General features: G+C 36.1%; 1 protein-coding gene and 1 pseudogene across 1 annotated transcript in view; one reads left to right on the top strand and one right to left on the bottom strand.

The window, feature by feature from the left end:
• LRP6 (LDL receptor related protein 6) overlaps window positions 1–24,566 on the top strand; it is a 189,593-nt gene that overhangs the window by 54,716 nt on the left and 110,311 nt on the right. The window lies entirely within an intron of this gene.
• On the bottom strand, window positions 3,853–4,597 carry LOC139437063 (S-adenosylmethionine decarboxylase proenzyme pseudogene; annotated as a pseudogene).

Raw genomic sequence — 24,566 nt, 5'->3', positions numbered from 1 at the left:
ACGCAACCAGATAGGAAAACATAAAAAGGGTATTGGTGCAGCACAGGTGCAGCTCAGTGGTTGAGAGCCTGCTCTGCATGAGGTCGCAGGTTCAGTATCTGGTACCTTCTTAAATAAAAAAGGGTATTGGTTACTGTATCATCCAGCTATCCCGTTACTAGGATTATATTTAGAAGAAATGAAAGCAAGGACCTGAACTGACATTTGCGCACTGATGTTCATAGCAGTGTTATTTACTGTTGCTGAAATATGGAAGCAACCCAAAGTGTCCATCAACCAATGAATGATAAAATGTGGTATATGCATACAATGGAATACTATTCAACTGTAATAAGAAATGAAATTGGGGTGCATGTGACAACATGAATGAACTTTGAGGACAGACAAAAGGACAAATATTGTATGGTCTCACTAATATGAACTAAATACAATGAATAGTCTCATAGAAGTAAACTCTGGAGTATAGAATGTGGGTTGAGAATGGGAGTTGATGCTTAATTTACAAAGAATTTTTAAAAGCTTTATTGTAAAAGTGTAGACATGAGTAGAGCTGGTGGTAATACACTATGGTGACTAACACTGTTGATTTATAAATGTGATTGTGGTTGAAAGGGATAGTCTGTGGATATAAGTGTCAGTTGAAGCTAAAGAATAATCTAGGGATTTTTTTAACGGTGATTTCATGGTGGATGAAGATTGTGTTTAATAGTATAAACATAGGGATATTCTTTTCCAAAGTGTTAAGAATATGATGATACATGGGAAAATTAACTTTTGGATGATAAATAAAAAGTAATATTATAATATTTTTACAACAATGGCAAAGAAGATACATAAATTCTAAAGGACAACTATAGGGAGCTATAAATGGGTATGGGGTTTTTTCTTTTGGAGTAATGAAGATGATAAAATCAACTGAGGTGATGACAGCACAACTTTGTGATGAATATTTAAGAATGATTGAAGGTATACTTTTAATGAATTATGTTAAGCATGGGACTGTATAACACAGGGAATCCAGTGGTGGAAGATGGACTCTGGTTCACAGAACAAACATGAGAACGTTCTCTCATGAACTATAACAAATATATAATACTGATACAGGGTGTTAATAATCGGTGGGTTTGGGGAAAAATACACCAAGTGCAAGATATGGGCTATAGTTAGTAGTAGTAATTTTAAATGCAGTTTTCCTAAGTTTCTTCATTGTAAAATCTTCCCATTATATTCTTTCCTTTTCTTTGTTTTAAAAAGTTATATAATTTTGAAGATACATAGATCACAAAAAATGTTACATTCAAAAAATATAAGAGGTTCCCATGTTCCCCCTTCACCCTGCTCCTCCCACATCAACAACGTCTTTCATCATTGTGGCACATTCATTGCATTTGGTGAATACCTTTTGGAGCACTGCTGTACCACATGGATAATAGTTTACATTGTAGTTTACACTTTACCCCAGTACATTCAATAGGTTATGGCAGGATAGCTCTTCATAGTTTGTAACAGATGTTTCACAACAATGCAAAGTGGTGGTGGTGGAATGATGTATGGGAGCCCTGTATGATGATATACATGTTTCTTTTGTTTTACTATATACTTGTTTATGTATGTTCATGTATGAATGACATACTAAAATAAAAATATATATAAAAAAGAATGAAATGCAACAAGAGTTTATTGATTAATGTCTAAAATTGGAATTTTTCAGATAATCTTCTGTTTATGAAGAGCTATAGTCTTAATTCCATTGTGGTCTGAGAACAACTTTGTATGATTTTAATTCTTTTCTGTTTTGTTGTCCATATGGTATTGGTGAATATTCCACATATACTTGAGAAGAAGTGTATTCTCTGATTTTGGGATGTTTTCTTCTTTTCCTATACACTGGAATATTTTTTGTTTAAGGCTAGAGTTATTTGGGCCTTCAAAGTTTTATAGCACTTACCATTAATTTATCTGGGCTGTGTCTCCTCACCTCTCCTAAATTCCTTTTTTAAAGATTTATTTAAATCTCTGCCTCATTGTCTGCTCTCTGTGTCCATTTGCTTTGCATTCCGCTGTGTCTGCTTGTGTTCTCTTTAGGCGGCACTGGGAACTTATCCTGGGACCTTCTAGAGTGGGAGACAGGCACTTTGTCACTTGCGCCACCTTAGCTCCCTGATCTGCTGTGTCTCTTACTGTCTCTCCACAGTGTCTCTTTTTGTTGCATCATCTTCCTGTGCCAGCTCTGCGCTCGGAACCGCTTGCTGTGCGGGCCAGCACTCCTGCACCGGCCAGCTTGCCTTCACCAGAAGGGCCCAGGGATCGAGCTCTGGACCTCCCATATGGTAGTTGGGAGCCTGCTTCCCCTAAATTACATTAGATTTTTTTTTTGTTTTGAGATTATTTTTATTTATTACCCCCCTCCCCCGCCCCGGCAGCTTGAGTCACATCTGCTTCCCACTCCTGTAACAATTCTATTCAGATTTTAAAAGTCTCTTCTTGAGACTTTTCCTCATATTTTCCCCTACACCCTTGTCTGTGGTACTTTTGCTTTTTAAACAATTTTAAATTAACCTTAGGGATTTCTTCTCCTTTCTTTTTCTCATACTTTCTTTGCATTAGCTCTTAACTTTTCAGCCTATCAGCTTTTTTATTTAAACATCTTTAATACTGTTTTACTTGCACATTGCAGTTTTATTGTTTATATATAATAATGTAGTTATCTTGTTATAATTTCCATCAAGATTTATTTCCTTGAACTGTGTGTTATTTTAGAAATGTGATTAAATTTCCAGAAAGATAGAAATTTTCCCCCTTAGTTATTGATTTCTAAATTTATTTCATTTTAGTCATCTAATGTGACATGTCAGTCCTCTGAGTGCAGTACCCCGGAGATGTCCATTAAACCAAAAAAATTGGTTTTATTTTTGAAATAGTCTGATACCTAATTCATTTTTAAAAATACGCTTGATCTATTGATGAGAGAAGTGTGTTAAAAATCTTTCTCATTGGTAATTGAGTTGACAGTTTTTTCTATAGCTTTTCCTGTTTTGCTTTATTTCCTCAAGACTCTCTTTTAAGGTACATACAGGTATGGAATTATCTTCCTAATGCACCTTATAACATTTTCTGACTCACTTTATAGCTATTAATGCATTTGCCTTAAAGTCTATTTTGTGTCAGGTATTACTAGCTAAAACTAGCTTTCTTTTTTTTAGAAAACACTTTATTGCTTTATTTGGCAGAGTACTACAGATGGAAAGAGCAGTACTGTTAAAATAATCCACAAAATGAATAACTGCAATCATTTTCATGAGAGGGCTTGACTCGTAGAAGAAAAGCTTTAATTGCTGTTGCAAAATAATACCTGTATGAAGTAGAAATAGATTTCAGCAACATTAGTAGAGACCACATTCTAGAAACCGGGGGTAACTGGATACACAATTCAGACAGCAATTTAATAGAACAGTGCCAGATGGTTAGGCTAAGGCTAGTACCTAAAGAGGAAGAAGTGGGGAATTTTGGATGATACCTGGAGAAATATTCTATTCATAAACTAAATTGAATTGTTTTCATAAGTGTAAAGTTACATATGAGAAAAGGCTTTTTCTACATGCACTTCAGTTTCACAGCAAGAGTGACATAGAATACCTAAACACAGAAGAGAGCATTCATGTAAGATAGCTATCTCCTTGATGTAATAATGCATACAATAATTCAGAGGGATTACACTATAGGGCTTACACAAGTAGGGCTTACTGCAGCTACAGTGTGGTGGTTATGTAAATCATGGCCCCCGGTATCAATGCGTAGAAAGCTGCCACCACCTTCTCTGTCTTCTCTGTTTTCATTATTTTATTCATTTTCTTAATCAACTCTGCTATTGTTGCTGGTAAAAACAAAGTTGTAATCATTGAACATAGCTGTTCTGGCTATTAAACCTTCAGTCTTCTGGGGTGAAGAAAGTACCTTTGCCACACTTAGATCTCTGATTTGCAAAGAATGTGGTCATGAATTTTTGTGGCTTGACCTGATCTAGGTCATCAGAGGACATCTGACTTCAGTTTGTTTTAAAGCTAACATAAAAAAATTCTGGTTCTGGAGTGATGTGAATTGATTTCATTGATTTCATTTCATTCATTAGATACCCACAGAATTGAACGGTGTACCAGAACCTGGTATCAGGTCATGAATTCTACTCTCAAGAGTGACATCCTTTGCAGTAACATCATCTTTCATGTAGAACTGGTCCATAAATGCTGGGTCAAGCTCACCCCTCACAATTTCCAGGGTTTGATCTGGTTAACTGACAATATGACTCTGGGAAATCCAGAGTGTATTAATGCAAGTACCAACAGTCAGAATCCATATGTCCATATACTGCTGTTTTTGGGAAAATTCCATTAAGAAACCCTCTTTCTTCTTGGAAATTCTGGTATAGGTAACCTTGGTGAGAAAGCTTTATAAAATCATATGAGAATAAAAGAAGCTTTGAATTGAGTCAAACCCACTGTAATACATAGCATGCTTCAACAGGGAAACCAGTTGCTTTCAGTAAGAGGGTGGTGGTACCACATGTCTTCAAAATGAAACGTCTCTTGGAGACAAACATGCTATTCTTACTGAGTATATAAGCTTCCTGTTTGTCAGTTTTTGTCACGCTTATGACAACATCGCACATCCTTCAAAAGTATGTCTCACTCATATCTTGGGATAGTTGAAGATCCCCAGATCCTAGATGTGTGTCATTTGCTCCTGGAAAAAACAAACCTCCAGCAGTTTCTTGGTTCCTTTGTAAACAAGTGCAGCTTTTATCACCACGAAACTAGGGAACAACAACCACAGAAAGTCAGCTAAATTGTCTTTTCTCCCACTGCTGCGGATTGTTACAGCTGTGTTACTAAAGTTTAGATTCTTTTTTTTTGCTGTACTATATTAACGCTTTAATTTTAAAAAAAGGATTAATAGTATTTTCCTGGTTCCTTTTTTGTGAGTGAACTTTGAATGTGAGTCTGTTGGAAATAAGGGACAGATAGAGTTCAGGCTCTTGTAGTCCATGGCTTCCCTGTTATAGAGTGAGCACTAGCTTATTTTGCTGGCTGGACTGTGTAAATTTAAACTAGCTTTCTTTTGGTTGGTTTTGCCTGATAGTTTTCCTTTTTGGCTTTTATTTTTATTTTTAAACTTTCAATCTTTGTTTACATTTTCTAGATGTTTCTCTTTTTAGTAGTGTATAACTGATTAAAAAATATATATATAGTGTGATAATTTGCTACTGAAACATTTAGTACATTTGTGCTTATGGTAATTGCCAGTATATTTGGATTCATTTCTCTTTTGGCTTCTTTAGTACTGATTGTATTTCATTTTTCAATTTTTTCCCCCTCCTCTAGTTTGAAAGTTACACACTTTTATTCTTTCGGAGGTTGCTCTAAGAATATACACATATACATATTCTTAGAACACTAATAATGGTTTCCTTCCTAGCTTTTATATTATCATTATGATTTTTAGTGCCACTTTATTTTTTCTAATCCACAAGATACTGTATTTAAATTTAGATTTATCATTCCATCTTGTATATTAGGTTTTCCATTTGAGATCATTTTCTTTCTACCTGAATTCTTAGAATTTCTTTTAGTCAGTATCTCTTGGTGGTAGACTTTCTCAGGCTTTGTTTATCTTAAAATGTCATTTTTCAGATCATTTAAATATTCTTCAAATTATTTTTTTGCAGGGTATATCATTTCAGGTTGGTAGATATTTTTTCTTACTATGTTGATGTTATTGTTACATTGTCTATTTGCTTTCTTTGTTGTTGTGGAAACAATCTATTATTATTCTTGTGATTTGTCCATGAACACAGATTCCATATTGTTTGCCTAGATATTTATTTCTTCTTATGCTACTTGGGATTTGTTGGGTTTCTTGATTTTGTGGGCTGATGTCTTTCAACAGTCCTTTGTCCCATTCTTTTCTTCTAGAGTTCTAACTAAGCATATGTTTTCTCACTCTTATCATTCATGTGTTTTAACTTTTTCATCATTCTCTTTGTACTTAGCACTAAAGAGATTAACCAAAATTATCTTCCTGTTTATTAACAATCTCTTCATATAGTCTAAACCATTATTTAGTCTATTGAATTTCTAATTTTTTTTTTCATTTCTAGAAGTTATGTTTCTTTTCAAGTCAGCTGGATCAATTTTAGTCGATTTTTAATTTCTTAGTCATACATTTGATACCCTTATTTCTTTAAACATATTAAAGACTCATTTACTTGAGAAGCAGACAATGGCTCAACTGATAGAGCAGCCCCCTACTATATCGAGTGTCCAGGGTTTGATCCCCAGGGCCTCCTGACCTGTGTGGTAAGCTGGCCCATGTGCACTGCTGCCACGTGCAAGGAGTGCCGTGCCATGCAGAGGCACCCCCACATAGGGGTGCACCATGCGTTAGGAGTGTGCCTGGCAAAGAGAGCTGCTTCACGTGAAAAATAAAGTGCAGCCTGCCAGGAGTGGCGCCGTACACACAGAGCTGATGCAGCAAGATGATGCAACAAAAAAGAGATGCAGCTTCCCGGTGCCACCTGACAATGCAGGTAGACGCAGAAGAACACACAGTGAATGGACACAGAGAGCAGACAGTGGGGGGGGAAGGGGGGAGGGAAGAGAAATAAATAAAAACAAATCTTTAAAAAAAAAATCATTTACTAGTCTGAACCTAATAATGGTACCTGTAGTCTTTAATCACCATAGATATAGTCTTTGTAGTTGTTATTCTATAGTTTGGTTTTTTCCATACTGATTCCTGAGTTCGTGTCTTGATGTGACATGTCTCCTTGTGTTTTGGGATTTTTTTTTTTTTTTTTTTTGAGACTGGTTTAATTTGTTTCTCTAGAGAGGATTTGCACTTAATTTTACCAGGTACTTGGAAGGCACCACCACTCCTGGACTATTATTGCTGGCACAGTATTCCTATTTTTTTTTTTTTTTGAAGATTTTAGATGTTTTTAGATTTTTAAAGATTTATTTTTTATTTATTTCTCCCCACCCCCTCATTTTTTGCACTTGCTGTGTCTGTTGTCTTCCTTGTTTCTTTTTTAAAGAAATATTTATTTCTCCCTTGCTCTCCTCCTGCCCTGCTGTTCTTGCTGTCTGTGTCCATTTGCAATGTGATCTTCTGTATCTATTTCTCTTTTTGTTTTCTCTTCTTGTCTTTCTCCTCCAGGATTCATCGGGATTTAATCCTGGGAATCTCTGATGTGGAGAGAGGTTTCCTGTCAATTGCGCCACCTCAGTTCCTGGGCTCTGCTGTGCTTTACCTTAACTCTCCCCTTCGTCTCTTTTGTTGAGTCATCATCTTGCTGCCTGACTCACTTGTGTGGGCACTGGCTTGCTGCATGGGCATGCTCTCCTTTTTCACCAGGAGGCCCCAGGGATCAAACCCGGGTCTTCCCGTATGGTAGACGGAGACCCTATCACCTGAGCCACATCTGCTTCCCTTCCTTGTTTCTTTAGGAGGCACTGGGAACTGAACCTAGGGCCCCTGATGTAGGAGGGAGGTGCCTAATCGCTTGAACCACTTCGGTTCCCTCCTTTGTTGTATCTCTCATTATGTTTTTCTTCTTGTGTTTCTTGCTCCATCATTTTGCTGCGCCTGTCCGTGATATCAGCTTGCTGTCTTGTTCGTTTTCTTTAGGAGGCACCGGGAACCTCTGCTGCCTGCTTTGTTGTGTTTCTCATTATGTTTTTCTTCTTGTATTTCTTGTTGCGTTACCTTGTTGTGTCAGCTTGCTGCATCTGCCTGTCACACCACCTCACGGTCTTCTTTAGGAGGCACTGGGAACTGAACCACGGATCTCCTGTGTGGTAGGTGGGAGCTCAGTCACTTGAGCCACATCTGCTTCCCCCTGTTAATTTCTTCTGTGTCTCTCTTGTGTGTTTTCCTTTGATTTATCCTCTGAGAGTATTCTTGTTTGGGGTTTCTGGCTTTTTGTGGATTCTCCCATCTAAAGGTACCACCAGTGTAGGTTGCAGATACCGTCTCCTGCTCCCCCACATGAGGCCTGAGGAAACTGAAATTTTAGGCCATTGGGTAGGGATTGAGAATATTTGTGTTAGATTACCTCTCTGCTAATTTATTTCTTGGCCTTTCTGTGCTCAGAATATTTCCTTTATTTTTCTGTGACCTCAGGCATGCACTTAAAAGTATTATTTTAATATTTTTTCTGGCACCTTTGGGTGTTCTATGTAAGAAAGGCTTTTCTGGCCTTCTGATCTGCCATATTGCCAAAAACAATTTAAATTTTTATCCTCCCAAATATTTAATATATATGTATATTTTAATGATTTTTGTTATGTTGCCATGTTTCTAATCCTGAAAAGAGATAAATATGTGTAAGTTGTTTTCTCTTTGCAGTTTTTTTTTTTTTGGGGGGGGAGCATCATTTAAAACTATTTCAAACATTCAAAAAGTTAAAAAGAATAACATGAACTCTAGTATTCCCATTGTACACACTAAGCAATAGAACATTACTAGTACAATTTGCTCCCCCATATACTGATTGCCAGCTCTCTTGCACTGTGCATCATATACTTTTAGTTCTTTGGGGTATGTGAAGAAGAGTGAGACTCTAAATACTGCCTCCTCCCATCCCACCCCTGCTGTGAATTTTCCAAATATATATTTATTTATTAATAAATTTTTGTGAGTTGGATTAGAAATTAATTCCTGGTCTGGTCATTTTCTTTTGTTACCTTATTTCAATTTCCAGAAAAAATTTTCCCTGTAGATTTCAGATTTTAGATTTTCAGATGATTTTGCCTTTTTCTCTTTCACTTATTTTCTACCTCTGGTAGATTAATGGATGCCTCCTTAAGAATATTGTTCACCATCTGAATTAGTATTTATATAGGACTTACTGACAAATTAGTGTCTCACTTACTGGTTTTAAATTCTTTTACAAACTAAATCTTTGTCAGAACAAGCCTATTTAATTAAAATCTTTGATTTATCTCCTTTCCTAGCTGGGGATTAAATTTAAAATGGTCATTTAATTTAAAATGTGTTTTTGATGCTGCCTTTTCCCCTCCTTTTTTCTTTAGTTTTAAATAACTTTTTGCTATATTTTTTCTTCAGTTATTCATTTGACTTGTTTGATCCCAAGATGATATAGAAGGTAACTTATTCTTGCCTCTTGGCCCTGAATAGTATCTAGATAACTTTTAACATTAGTACCATTATCAGGAGACTGGGGTTCTTCTAGATGGTATTTTATTCTGATTCTTGGCATCTCAGGCCAAAAGGATCAGTAAATCCGTCAACAAGTTTTGATAACTCCCCCCTTTTTTCCAGGTGTTGGGTAGTGCTTGTTGGTCCACTTGGGTTTCTGAGTAAGATTGGAGACTTTTCTCTTCTGATTTTTGTAGATTTGAAAACAGGATAATACGTGAGGCTTTTGTTTTCAGTAGTGTTTAAAAACTTGGAAATAGAGGCACACTAGTTTTCCCTTGTGAAAACTCATAATTATCAGTTGCTTTTTGTCTAATGCAGTTTTGTTTAAGGCATGAAGGCTTCTTGATACTGATCTCTCACTTGACTTACTTCACGGAAAAAAATTCATAATTATTTTTAAAAACATTAGTTTTATGATTTTTTTACATGTTATTTGTATAGCCCAGGGTAGAGTCAATCAACTAGTATAAAAGAAACACAATATCTAAATAACTATACTCTTTTTTTTTTTTTAGGCTAGGGAGTAAAGAGTTTATTAAGAAACAAAAGTTAAACAGTATACACAATCTAAGACATAGATCATAGGCATGTTGCAGGGGGAGATGTGCCTATACTTTTTTTTTAAAAAGAGATTTAATTTATTTACCCCCCTCCCCTCCCCCCACCCCCCGTTGTCTGCTCTCTGTGTCCACTTGCATCCTCCTCCACATCACCAGGTAACTGTGTCTCTTTTTTGTTATGTCATGCTGTGTCAGCTCTCCATGTCTGCGGCCCCACTCCTGGGCAGCCTGCACTTTTTGACATGGGGCGGTTCTCCTTGCGGGGCGCACTCCTTGTGTGTGGCAGCTCTGTGCATGGGCCATTTCACCAAACAAGTCAGGAGGCCCTGGATATTGAACCCAGGACCCTCTCATGTGGTAGGCAGATACTCTGTCAGTTGAGTCACATCCGCTTCCCACTATACTCTTTATATTAGAAATATTTTTATGAAAATTCCTTGGTAGTCTAACATTTCCTCATTTACATATTTACATATTTACATATTTCCTCATTTGAATCTTCAAAACCAAAGACAGAAAACTTTGTAAAAATATAGCCTCCTTTTTATTTGTAATCTTATAAATAAAATGAGACCTGTGTAATATATTGAATAAATTAGCACATTTCAACATTTGATTGAGATGTACAGAGAATTGATACCCAAAACTTGAAAAGGTGTAGGAGAAATTTGAAAATCCATTTATATCCTCATAGAGATCTCTGTATTTTTTCTTTAGTAAAAGTTAAGCAGTAATTGTAACTTTAAAAAATTCTCCTTCTGAGCATGTAAGACTTTTGAAGGTAACATGGAAGGTTGTTGTATGGAAAGCCCTTTTTAAAATTTTTTTATTTTGAAGCTTTGTTCCTAGAAATGGTCTTATACAGTTTAAGAGCTAAGCACCACCTGGGGCTAATGATTACCTAATATTTAGGGTCAGCTTGTATTTATGAGCTGAGCCTGTTAACACCACCTGTACAGGAACAGAGTGCGATGAGTAAACATGCTTGGGAAATGCAGATTTCCCTTTTTTGACTCTAAGCCCTGAGACATTTGAATTCTTTGGGGAGCTTGTAAAAATTATTGATTCCTGGGTCCCAACCCAACCCAGTTAAATTAGAATCTCTGTTGGATACCTTTCTCCCTTATTATCAAATAAATACTACCAGAATTGAAAGTTTCTGCTCTCAGTACTTCATGCCACTGCTGTTACTATTTGGTGTGTGTATATGTCTGTATGTGTCAAGGAGGGTGAGGTTCACAATCTTAAGAATCATTGTGCCCAAGCTAACTGTTAATTATTTATACAGTTCTAGGTCCTGAATATTCAAGAACTGACTATTACATGGTTACTGAATTATGTATTGATGATTATTGGGTTTTGAAGTTATGATTATATGGATGAAACAAACAGTTCATTTGGTATTTCTTTTTTTTTTTTTTTTTTAAGATTTATTTATTTATTTATTTAATTCCCCTCCCCTCCCCCGGTTGTCTGTTTTTTGTGTCTTTTTGCTGCGTTTTGTTTCTTTGTCCGCTTCTGTTGTCGTCAGCGGCAGGGGAAGTGTGGGCGGCGCCATTCCTCGGCAGGCTGCTCCCTCCTTCGGGCTGGGTGGCTCTCCTTTTGGGTGCACTCCTTGCGCGTGGGGCTCCCCTACGCGGGGGACACCCCTGCGTGGAACGGCACTCCTTGCGCGCATCAGCACTGCGCATGGGCCAGCTCCACACGGGTCAAGGAGGCCCAGGGGCTTGAACCGCGGGCCTCCCATGTGGTAGACGGACTCCCTAACCACTGGGCCAAAGTCCGTTTCCCTGGTATTTCTTTTACCCCCATTGTTTCATTGGTTATGATGTCATATATATCTAGTTTTATTGTTGCTCATTTGTTATAAATTGTTCCCTTATCTTTATATCAGATTTCATCAAGGATTGTTTTAGATATGTATGCAGAAGCATGGTTCAGCATGTGATGTGGTTGACTGTTTCCTGCCAGTCATTTTCATGAATGTAGACATTGGCTAGTAGTGAGAAAAGGGTCACGATTGTGGGCTAAGCTTTGAGACTCAAAATACGCTATTTGTAAGTGATGGGGGTTCTAAGAGATAAGGCCTTGTTGGGACAAGAGTTGAAGTGACTGTCTAAACTCTGAGTTAATATGTTTTGGAGTGACTGTTGGATTTAAGAATGTATATTAGTGCTTATAGTTTTAAGTAATAGAAACCCTCTAAACAAAAAAGGGTTTTTAAAAGAGGGCATTGTTATTTACTGACTCTCCTAAACAATATTCAAACCAGGTTTGGAATCTGCAGCCAGGAATGATAACTACTAATCATTCTACAGAGCTGGTCCATTGAAGGTGCCATGGCATGGTCACTACAATTTGCACTCTCTCTTTGACAGGAGGCAACAGATATTCCTAAATTTGCAACCAGTGCTCCATTTTAAAACAGATTAAAGAAAGATTAATTAATACAAAATGGATTGAATTAATCATCACTATTGTTGAGACCTCCCCAGAAAGAATTGCTTTTGTTTTTCAAAATTAAGGTTGGACAGGTCTTATGCGCCTGTCCCAATTACCAAAGAGATTTGGAAAGCAAAAGCCTGGTATTTTCAGTTTCTTTAGTTTTAGAAAGTGGCTCTACCTCATAAGGTAGGGGTTTCCTCAAATATCAGAATGCAGTTTAGATCCTGGAAGACCCCTTCCCCCATGCAAAGTATACAGGACAGAACGTTTTGTGAGTGAATGGTCGTGAGATTTGATTCTGCAGTTTTTCCCTCCCATTTCTAATGTTGAAAGAATGAATAAGGGGGAAGTAGACTTGGCTAAATGGTTAGAGCGTCCGCCTACACATGGAAGGTCCACAGTTCAAACCCAGGGCCTCCTTGACCCGTGTGGAGCTGGCCCACACGCAGTGCTGATGCACACAGGGGTGTCCCCCGCGTAGGGGAGCCCCACGCGTAGGGATTGCGCCCCGTAAGGAGAGCTGCCCAGTGCAAAACAAAGTCCAGCCTGCCCAGGAGTGGCGCCGCACACATGGAGACCTGACACAGCAAGATAATGTTAACAACAACAAAAGAGGGACACAGATTCCCAGTGCTTCTGACAAGGATACAAGCAGGCACAGAAGAACACACAGCAAAATGGACACAGAGAACAGACAACTTCGGGGGGGGGGGGGGTGGGGGGTTGGGAAGGGGAGAGAAATACATAAAAAGTAAATCTTTAAAAAAAAAGAATGATTAAAGTGTGATGATGGATATAAAAGGGGGAGATAGTTATAGAAATATAAATTTCATAAACTAGAAATAATCTCTTGTAGTCCTCATTTTATTAAAATTTTAAGGAAAAACTTCAAATATACCAATACCTGGCCCCTCTTTTTGTAGCTTACAGTACCAAAACCCAGATGTTTTAAGTGACTTTACCAAAGTTAGATAGTAGCAAATCTGTTATAAATTGGGTATTTCTATTATTTATACTGTCTTTATTCACTTAAATTTAAAATTTGGTTAGAGAGGATACACATAAGAACCAATTACAAAAGAGAACCTCAAGGAAGGATATGCAAGGATTCGAGTAAGATACAGACCCACAGCTGAATATTATTCCACTGTATGTATATACCACATTTTGTTTATCCATTCTTTGGTTGATAGACACTTAGGTTGCTTCCATCTTTTGACAGTTGAAAGCACAAAAGTTTTTAATAAGGCTTTTGACAGCCAGTTTATTTTTTTCTTTCGTTCCTGTGCTTTTGTTTTTGTCTGAGTTTTATAATTTTAACCTTTTCATTTAGGTCTCTTATCCCTTTTGTGTTAATTTTAGTATTCGGAATGAGGTGTAGGGGTCCAGATTCCTTCCTCTGCACATGGTTTAGCAGCTGATCCAGCACCATTTGTTAAAAAGACTAGTTTCCCCTACCAGATTGTTTTGATATCCTCATTGAAAGTCAATTGACCATAAATTGTGAGGGGTTTATTTTTAGCCTTTCACTTCTAAACTATTGATATATATGTCTACCCTTATGCCTGTGCCACACTGTCTTAATTTCTGTGGCTTTGCAGTAAATTGAAAAATAGTGTTCTGTGTATCTCTTGCTTTTTAGCAAAGATTGTTTTATAGGGGATTTTGTGTTTTAAAAAAGGCATACTGTTAGCAGTTAGGTGGACAACAATAGTAAGAAATGGGTGACTAGGAAGTAGGAAGAAATAATAGAAAGGGTCTTGTATACCATGCTAATAAGTTTGGAATTCATGCTGTAATGCAAGGAAACTGCAATAGATTGGAGTTGGGGAAGATGGTGATAGAAAGTTTAACTTCAGAGAATTCTGGAAAGTGGACTGAAGACTGGGAATGGGAAGCCTGGAAGCAAGAAGCTGTTGGAATACCCAGGTTATTCATTACTTTTAATGGGGGCTTAAGAAGTGATCTAAACTATTATTTTGAGTGTTGAGAAGATCACATTCAAGAAAATCCTGTAATCAGAGTATTACCAGGATTTGTGATCAACTAAACCGTCACTCTACCCATCTGATTGTAGAAGCTAAAAATCCAAGAGTCATTCTAGATTCCTTCTTCTCACTCCCCACATTATCAGTTTCCAATTCTTACTGATTCTACCCCCTAAATAATTCTTGGATTTGTCTCTTCTTAAACACCATTTACACAGTCTCCATGATATTTATTATCCTGGGTTGCCCCCTCCCCCCCTTAATGTTTTTTCCTTGTTAGGAAGTTTTTGTAAAAATGTTAACTTTATGTTTAGTTGTAAACATGTTTGAAACTGCAAATAAAAATGAAGAAAACTGAGGAAGACCATATGCATTTCTGTGCTGACTTACATTTTTCTCTCTCGCTTATAGAAATAGGCTCTGGTATTTCAAGGGGGAAAAAGTTCTCTCCGGAGCTGGAAATTTGAAATAAATGAGATTAAAAGATTAGTCTTAGTATATTTTACCAAACTGATATCATGAATTTTAAGGACTTGCCTTTTAATAGTTAAGTTTCTGTATTATTTATTTTGTGTGAATTTATTTGGATTAAAGAATTCTAGTTCTAATCATATAATACAGTTAATTCATGAAATATAGAGAGAATGGGTTTTCAGTAAACTGTGAAGGATGTTAGAATGGTACATTATTGTCACCCATTATTAAAATGAAGTGTATTATTACAGTATAAGGGAAGTATTAGATTTTTTTTTGTAAAGGAAGTGCTTTTACTCAGTGTTTTACACATATTAAGTGAGATGGTTTGTAAAGAAAGAAATTTTTATCTTGTTGAGTAAAAGTTATTTTATCCAAAGTTTTCTCTTATACTTGAATGCAATCAATATAATTCATGCTTGTGACATAATTTGAAAATGTATGTTTGAGAATGGGTTGCTACTTGGCTCCTTTGTTGGTTATTGTTCTTGTTTCTATTTCAATATGAGGTATAAGTATTAGCAACCATGGGTATGTGATTGCAAAAATCTAAGAGAAGATGATAAAATGAGAACTCCAAGCAGATTAAAGCACAAGAGCCAATTGGAAAGATACTTTGTATATTATATATATTCTTATTTTAATCCTTACCTTGATTAGTGAAGTATAACACATTTTACAGATGAAAAATTTTAATTGTTGTTACATGGTGTCCAAGGTCAGTATTAATACGAGTCAATATTAAATCTGTAAGCGAACATATTACTAGTATAAAAATAGATTTTACAGCAATATATGAGGTAGTCTAGAAAATCTATTGTATATTACAATTCATTCTGTGATAGAAGGAGTGATTACAAATCAAGGGGGAAGGCGTTAATTATTGGATAAATGGTATTAGAAAAACTTTCTGTTTAGAAAGAAAAAACTAACTTTCTGGTATACCTCATATTCCAGAAAATTTGTGGATAGATAAATTTTTTCAAGTGGAAATTTAAACAAATGAAAACATTTTTAATCTTTGAAGAAAGACTTTCTAAGCACAAAAACTTTGGAAAAAATCACAAAGATTGATTTAACTCTATCTTCAAAAAGGCTTTTAAAAAATTACTAGAAAAATACATATATAGGAGAGTTGACAGCCATAACTTATAGAGAGCAGATATCAATTAATAAGAAAAGTGCTTAATTCCCAGTAGGTAAAGGGAAAAATGTTTTTCATACTTTGTCTTACAAGGATTTAAGATTTTTTTTACAGAGATAGAAATAATAGAGTTATACAAAGTAAATTAAAAGAAAAGTAAGAATGTGAAAATAAGGCTAAAAATGTTAGATGAGGCTAGGAGAGAAATTAGCATACCAAAATATATGCCGTTAATTCTTATATACTTATACACCAGTTTGGTTCTAAACCAATCTAAATAAAATACAAGTTATAAAAGTTAATGTCTGGAGTTGGATGTAGCTCAAGTGACTGAGTGCCTGCTTCCCACGTATGAGGTCCTGGGTTTGATCTCCAATACCTTCTAAAAACAAAAAAACAAGTGGAAAAACCAACTCTCATTGGGGAGTGGATGTAGTTCAGTAGTTGAGTACCTGCTTCCTGTACTTCCTTGAAAATAAAAGTTAGTGGCTTTTAGCTAAAGCTATTCACTGAAAATGACAGATGACTTTTACTCCTGACAATGAAACCGTTGGTCCTGGTAGAGTAGTTGCTATATAATGTAATAAAGATTATTATATATTCAACAACATATTTACGATATACATAGTGACAAATTTCTTCGGCATTTGTCCCTGAAATATCAGAGCAAAAGTGCAGTTAAGCAAAAGCAGTTCTATGGAGGTGAGCTGAGAGAATAATCAAGGACAAGGACAAAATTCTTCTCAGAAATTAATGTTGGGATTCCTGTAATATATCAGACCGGTAATTGAAGTCCTCATTAAGCATGTCTGCAATAATTTTACCTTGAAAAAATAAATTCTTTCCACCAGGCCATTAAAACAACTAGCTGCTTGGTTTGAGTAGTAGGTTATTCTAGTCTACCCTCCCAAGACAAGCCACTGTAAAATGTTTATTGAATGAAAAGACTAATTATCTAGGTTTATTAGCTACAAACAGTTTTAAATTTGGGAGACTATTGTGCTGTAAAGCTTAATTGGTACTGTAATGGAAATCTGTACAGTAGGGACACAAAGGAGAGAGTATTCAATCTACTTGGCTATTTAAGGAAGTACTTTCTAGCTGAGCAGTTATTGGCCAGAGGGACAAGGTGTGGAAGTGGGTAATAGCTACCATTCAGTAAGAGGGACACTGTGTGTCAGACTCTTTGATGCCTTTGCATATTCAAAGAATAGCAAACAGCTTGTTAAAACTGGAGCATAGAAGTAATGATAGTATTCATTGAAGTGAAATTTTCCCATTCCTTAATAAAACACAGATTAGGTAAATTAGGTAAAGAACAGGCAAGTACAGACCACCCTTAATTAAACATTTGTGTGCTGAGTTTGTGCTTGACATTATATTAGATTGTTTTAGGATAGGGATATAATGAATAAAACAAAGCCCTGTCCTCAACTACCTAGAATCTTAATGTGTGGAAAACATATATAAGCAGCACTAATATGGTATTGGAAATGCTGTTTGAAATGTGCAGAGTATTGGAAGAACAAAGAATAGTGTGCTGGAGGGAGTCAAGAAAATGCCTTCATCTAGGTAGGGTGACATTTGAACTCTGCTGAAGAATCAGGATATTTGTGAAAATCTAGAATGAGGGTGACATTCCAGACAGTTAATATTTCATTTGTATTATATTTTTAGGGCCTCAAAAATATATCGCTCAGGATTTCTTGGGAAAAAGGAATGGTGAAAATAGGAAACTAGGTACTTAAGGATCATTCTTAGGGATCTAGTTTTCTCCATGCTTATACACGCAGAATTCCATTATGATGCAGATTGTCCCAACAAGGATGCCACTTGACATAGCCATTCCCGCCATTCCCATGTTCTTGTCTGTACCTCAGTGGTACTCTTGTTTTCAGAGGGTTACTGTACATTCTCTGTAAAAATCAGATCCTTTAAAATGAAAGCTTTTGTCAACCTCTTCCATTAAACACCATTTAATTATTAAAATGTGATAGAATAGTCAAGTATAGTGGATATCTATCATGATGCAGATATCCTTGAAATCTTCAACCTCTTCTTCACTTAAAAGTCTAAGCCACTAACCAGAATTAGACAAGAAGTGGTTCAAGAGTTAGAAAAAGAAAAGATGCGTGATTTTTGCCTGACACTTTTCTTTTTCACTTTAATTAGAGGTAGAATTTTTCTTCATAGGCTTTCATGATTTCATTAATTATGGATGTGATTTTAGAAGTTTTCTGTAATTTCACAGTCACAGGGTTTTTGAGGCCATGTGGCATTTTTTTAAATTTAAATTTTATTTTGGTAGCGTATATGTGTGTATATATTCAGTTTTCCATTTTTACCCTTTTTAAAGTGTACAATTCACAATATTGTGGGTTATTGTTACCATCATCCATTACCAAAATCTTTTTATCACCTCAACCAGAAACTTTATCTGTTAAGCAGTAACTCCCCATTCCCACTTCTCCCCTATCCCCTGGTAACTTCCAATCTGCTGTCTTATCTGAATTTGCTTACTCTGGATATCATATAAGTGGAATAATACAATGTTTTTCTTTTTGTGTCTGGTTATTTCACTCAGCATAATATTTTCAAGATTTATTTATATTGTATGTATCAGAATGTCAATCATTTTTTCCCACTGAATAATATTTTTGTTTTGTGTATGTACTACATTTTGTATATCCATTAATCTATTGATGGGACAGGAGGGTTATTTCTGCCTTTTGGCTATTGTGAATATTACCGCTATGAACATTGGTGTACAAGTATTGGTTTGAATCCCTGTTTTTAATTTTTTTGGGTATATACCTGGAAGTGAAATTGCTGGGTCAAATGGTAGTTTTTTGCTAAACTTCCTGAGGAACAAACTTGATCACAGCAGCAGCACCATTTTACATTTCTACCAACAATGTATAACATTTCCAGTTTTTATCTTCATCCTTGCCAGTACTTATTTTCTGATTTTTAAAATAATTGCCATCCTTAGTGGATGTGAAATAGTATCTCATTATAGCTTTGATTTGCATTTTCTAATGACTAATGATATTGAGCATCTTATCGTGTGCTTATTGACAATTTGTTTATCTTCTTTGGAGAAATGTCTGTTTAGGACTGTTGAGGATTGAACCATGTCCCCCACAAAACCAGGTCCCAAGTACTGGTCCTCTGGGTTTGAACCCAATTGCAAATAGGACCGACCTTTGAAGACATTATTCGTTAAGGTGTGCCCAAACTGAATAAGGGTGGGACTTAATCCCATATGGCTGAAGTTCTTATAAGCAGAGGAAATTGGACACAGAAAGAGAAGCCATGGGCAGCAGTCAGAACCAGAAGTAAATGGAACCTGATGGAGAAAGGAGAAGATACCACCATTTGCATTGCCATGTGACAGAGAAGCTGAGATCCAAGGATTGTCAGCAGCCAACCCCAGAATGTCATGGTCTTCCAGGAAAAATCATTACCTTGTTGACATCTCCGTGTTGGATGTTTCCTAGCCTCAAAATTGTGAGCCAATAAATTTCCGTTGTTTAAACCAACCCATTGTATAATATTTGTTTTAGTAGTTAGGAAATAAAAACAAAGTCGCTAACCCATTTTTAAATTGTTAAATCTTTATTGTTGAGTTATAGGAGTTCTTTATATATTTTGGATAGTAAACCCGTTTCAAGATATATTACTTGCAGCTGTTTTCTTCCATTCTGTAAGGTTATCTTTGTACTTCCTTGATAATGCCCTTTGATGCACAAAAGTTTTAATTATGTCTAATTTATATAATTTATATTTTTAAATATTTTGTTTGATTTATTTAATTTCTTTTTTTTTAAAGGAGAGTTCCTGGGACCTTGTACATGCAAAGCAGGTGCTCAACCACTGAGCCACACCCACTCCCCTCTATATTTTCTTTTGTTACTCATGCTTTTAGTGTCATATTTAAGAATCTGTGGTCAAATCCAAGGTTAAGAAGGTTTCCCCTTTCTTTTTTTTTAAGATTTATTTTATTTTTCTCCCCTTTCCCATTGTCTGCTCTGTCTGTCCATTTGCTGTGTGTTCTTCTGCATCTGCTTGCATTATCAGGCGGCATTGGGAAACTGTGCTCCTTTTTTCGTTGTTGTTGTGTCATCTTGCTGCGTTAGCTCTGCATGTGTGTGGCACCACTCTTGGGCTGGCTGTGCTTTTTTCATGCAGGGAGGCTCTCCTTACGGGGCGCACACCTTGCATGTGGGGCACCGCTATGCGGGGGCACCCTTGCATGACATGGTACTCCTTGTGCGCAGCAGCACTGAGCATGGGCCAGCTTACCACATGGGTCAGGAGGCCCTGGGATTCGAACCTTGGATCCTCCATATGGTAGACAGATACTCTATCAGTTGAGCCATGGCTGCTTCCCCATATTTTCTTTAAGACTTGTATAGTAAGTATTGTAGTTAGGAATAGTGAGACCTCCAACTTTGTCTTTTTCAAGATTGTTTTGGCTAATTGGGCCCCCTTATGATTTTATATGAATTTGAGGATAGGCTTTTCCATTGTGTAAAAAAGATTGTAGGAATTTTGATAGGGATTACATTACTATATTGAATCTGTAAATCCCTTTGGGTTGTACATACATCTTAACAATGTTAAATCTTCCAATCCATAAATGTGGGATATCCTTCCATTTGTTTAAGTTTTTGTTTTTTTTTAAAGAGTTATTTATTTATTTTTAATCCCCCCCTCCCCCCGGTTTTCTGTTCTCTGTGTCTCTTTGCTGCGTCTTGTTTCTTTGTCTGCTTCTGTTGTCGTCAGTGGCACGGGAAGTGTGGGTGGCGCCATTCCTGGGCAGGCTGCACTTTCTTTTGCCCTGGGCGGCTCTCCTTAAGGGAGCACTCCTTGCGCATGGGGCTCCCCTACGCTGGGGACACCCCTGTGTGGCACGGGGCACTCCTTGTGCGCATCAGCACTGCGGATGGGCCAGCTCCACACGGGTCAAGGAGGCCCGGGGTTTGAACCGTGGACCTCCCATGTGGTAGACGGACGCCCTAACCACTGGGCCAAGTCCGTTTCCCTAAGTCTTCTTTAATTTCTTCCATTTTTCTGTGTACAAGTCTGTCACCTCCTTGGTTAAATTATTCCTGGATAATTTATTCTTTTAGATGCTATTATAAATGGAGTTGTTTTCTTATTCCATTTTGGATTGTTAATTGCTGTTGTATAGATAAACAACTAATTTTTCCATGTTAATCTTGTACACTGCAACTTTGCTTTTGTTTATTAGCTCTAGTAGGTTTCTTGTGGATTCTTTAGGATTTTCTATATATAGAATCATTTCCTCAGCAAATAGAGACAGTTTTACCTTTTTTTTTTTTCCCCAATTTGGATGCCTTTTATTTCTTTTTTGTGCCTAATTAATTGCTCTGGCTATGACTTCCAGAAAGATGTTCAATAGCAGTGGTGAAAACAGGCAGTAATGTTTTGTTCTTGACCTTAGGGGGAAAGTTTTCAGTCTTTCACCATTGAGTATGATGTTAGCTGTGGGTTTTCATAAATGCCCTTTATCATCTCTTCTATTCCTAATATTTTCTAATATTTCTATTACTAGTATTTTCATCAAGAAAAATTTTTTTTCAGCTGTCTTTTCTACATAGATTGAGAGGATTATGTATTTATTTTTCTCTTTGTTCTATTAATGTTCCATATTAAATTGACCTATTTTCCTTTGTTAAAACTAACTACTTTTGCTTGCCTGTGTTTAAATCCCACTTGGTCATGGTGTATAATCATTTTAATATGCTTTGGGGGAACTCTTCCTAACTCATCCTGTGAAGCTAATGTTTCTCTGATACCGAAGCCAGATAAAGACATCTTAAGGGTTAAAACAACAACAACAAAACTGCAGACCTTAACCCCTTATGAATATGGATGCAAAAACCGTCAACAAAATAATAGCAAATGGAATTCAACAGTATATCAAACTCATAGGAGGGAATAACTGACTTTGCCTTGGCAAGCAGGGAAAAGCTAGAGAGAGGAAGTGACCATTGAGTTAGCTATTTAAAAATACTGTCTTGTTCTTATTCATGTTTTAAGCAGCTTTATTATGATATAATTTATGTGCAAAAATAAACGTATGTGTAAGTATATAGCTTAATGGACTTTGATAAATCCATATGTCCATGTAACCACTACCCAGCAAAATGTTTCACCACTTCTCTCTAGAAAGATTCTTAAGCACCTTTAAAGTCAATCCATAATCACATTCTAGCAACCAACAACCTGACTTCTATTGCTATAGAATAGTTTTGTTGATTCTAGAACATCATCTAATGGGATCTTATGGTAGATATATACTCCAGTGTCTAGCTTTTTTTTTTTCTTTTCTCAACATAATTTTAAAAATTTACACTTGTGTGTAGGAGCAGTTTGTTCTTTTGTGTTGCTGAACAGGATTGCATTGTGTGAAGACACCATTTTGGTCATCCATCCACTTATTGATGGAGTTTCCAGTTTCTTTTGGCTATTAAGAATAAAGCTTCTCTGAACTTGGACAAATCTTTATGTTTTTATTTCTCTTGAGAAAACATATGTTTTTATTTCTCTTGAGAAAATACTAGGTTTCTGACTATTGTTGAATTGTCTATTTCTTCCTTCAGTTTTGTCATTTTTTGTTTCATATTTTTTTGGTCCTTATTATAAGGTGCTTTTGTGTTTATAATTGTTCCTGATATTGCCCCTTTTATTATAATTTCCCTTTTTATCTTTAGTAACATATTTGGGCCATTAAATTCTACTTTGTCTGATATTAGTATAGCTACTCCATCCCTGTTAAAGTCATTATTATATATCTTTTCCAACCAGACCCTTTACCTTCAACTTATTTGTATTTTGGATTCCAAGTGTGTCTTTTATAGACAGCATATAGTTGGGTCTTGTTTTTTGTTTTTTGTTTTTAATTTCAAAATTTTAAAGAACAATCATGCATACTATACAGGATTCCATAACATTGCCCCACCATCAACACCTTATATTGTTGTGACACATTTGTTACAAATGCTGAAAGAATATTGACATAATATTAGTCATCTGTTGTCCATAGAATCTCTGCTTTTTGATTGGAGTCTTTAGTTCATTTTTATGTTAATGTTATTTTTGACTTGACTTTATTTACATTTAGTATTTTGCTACTTTATTTTCCTTAGGTCTTATATCTTTTTCATCTGTTCCAATATATGGTCTCCTTTTGTATTAATTAGATATTTTCTAGTGATCATTTTAATGCCTTTACATTTATAGCAGTGATTTTTGAGTGATTTCTTAGTATTTGTTGTACGGATTATAATATACATTTTAGATTATTACAGTATACTTCAGGTTATACTAATTTAATTCCAATAAAATAAAAAACTTTGCCCCAATATTAATTCCTTCCTCTTTCTTTATGTTACAAAACTGCTAAAACTGTTATAATAATGCTTTATATAGTCTTACGCCTTTTTTTATTTTTTATTTTTTTAAAAGAGGTAGTAGGGATTGAACCTGGGGTCTCAAACTTGGGAGACAGGCACTCAACCACTGTGCTACACCTGCTCCCCAGTCTTAGGTCTTTTGACAAAGCTAGGACAATAACTGAGAAAAATTGCTTTTATAGAATCTTTCATATTAACATATATATTTACCGTTTCTGGGACTCTTTATTTCTTCTCATGGTTTTTAGCTACTTTCCAGTTTAATTTTCTTGCTCCAATATAGCTTCCTTCCTTTCCCCTTGTTTTGCGTCCTCATTCTCATGTGTGTATGTACACTACACCTTTATATGTTAATAAGTGCAATAATACAATTATTTAATTAGTTTGTGCAATTGCCTTTTTTGTTAGGAGAAGGGAGAAAACGATATGTTTGTACACCTTTATATGTTATAAGCCCAATAATGCAATTATATAATTAGCTTGTGCAATTGCTTTTTAATTTGTTAGGAGAAGAAAGGATAAAACAATGTTTGTACTGTCTTTTTAAAAAATTTTTATAATTACATAATTATCTTTTTGTTTCCCGCTTGTCTCTTCGTGTGAAAAAAGTTATTAACACTCTCTTTCAGCCTGGAAAAATTACTTTGCTCTTTCTTCTAAGGCAGGTCTTTGGCCAACAAATTGTCTCACACTTTGTTAATCTGGGGATATCTATTTTACCTTCATTTCTGAAGGTTAGTTTTCCTGTATATAGGGTTCACTGTGTAGTTTAATTCCATGGATTTTTAAAAAATGTTTTATTCTTACCATATGTACAAGCTAACATTTCCCCTTTTAATTACATTCAGGTATACATTTCAGTATTGTTAATATGTTCACAGTATTCTCATTAAACTTTTTTTTGCTCTCTGTGTCCATTTGTTGTGTGTTCTTCTGTGTGTGCTTGTCTTCTCTTTAGGTGGCACTGGGACCTGATCCTGGAACCTTCTGGAGTGGGAAAGAGGTGCTCAGTCTCTTGCGCCACCTCATCTCCCTGGTCTGCTATGTGTCTTATTGTCTCTCCACTGTGTCTCTTTTTGTTGCATCATCTTGCTGCACCAGCTATCTACTTGGGCCAGCACTCCACTTGGGCCAGCTTTCCTTCACCAGGAGGCCCCTGTAATCAAACCCTGGACCTCCCATATGGTAGACTGGAGCCCAGTTGCTTGAGCCACATCCGCCTCCCTCATTAAGTTTTTTTTTAGAGATTTATTTGTTTATTTTACCCCCTTTCCCTCCTCCCACCCTGCTG

The sequence above is a fragment of the Dasypus novemcinctus genome, chromosome 20 (genome assembly GCF_030445035.2).
Source record: "Dasypus novemcinctus isolate mDasNov1 chromosome 20, mDasNov1.1.hap2, whole genome shotgun sequence".
Lineage (NCBI taxonomy): Eukaryota > Metazoa > Chordata > Mammalia > Cingulata > Dasypodidae > Dasypus > Dasypus novemcinctus.
Note: the sequence above shows the minus strand (reverse complement) of the source record. Positions and strands in the feature narration are given on the sequence as shown.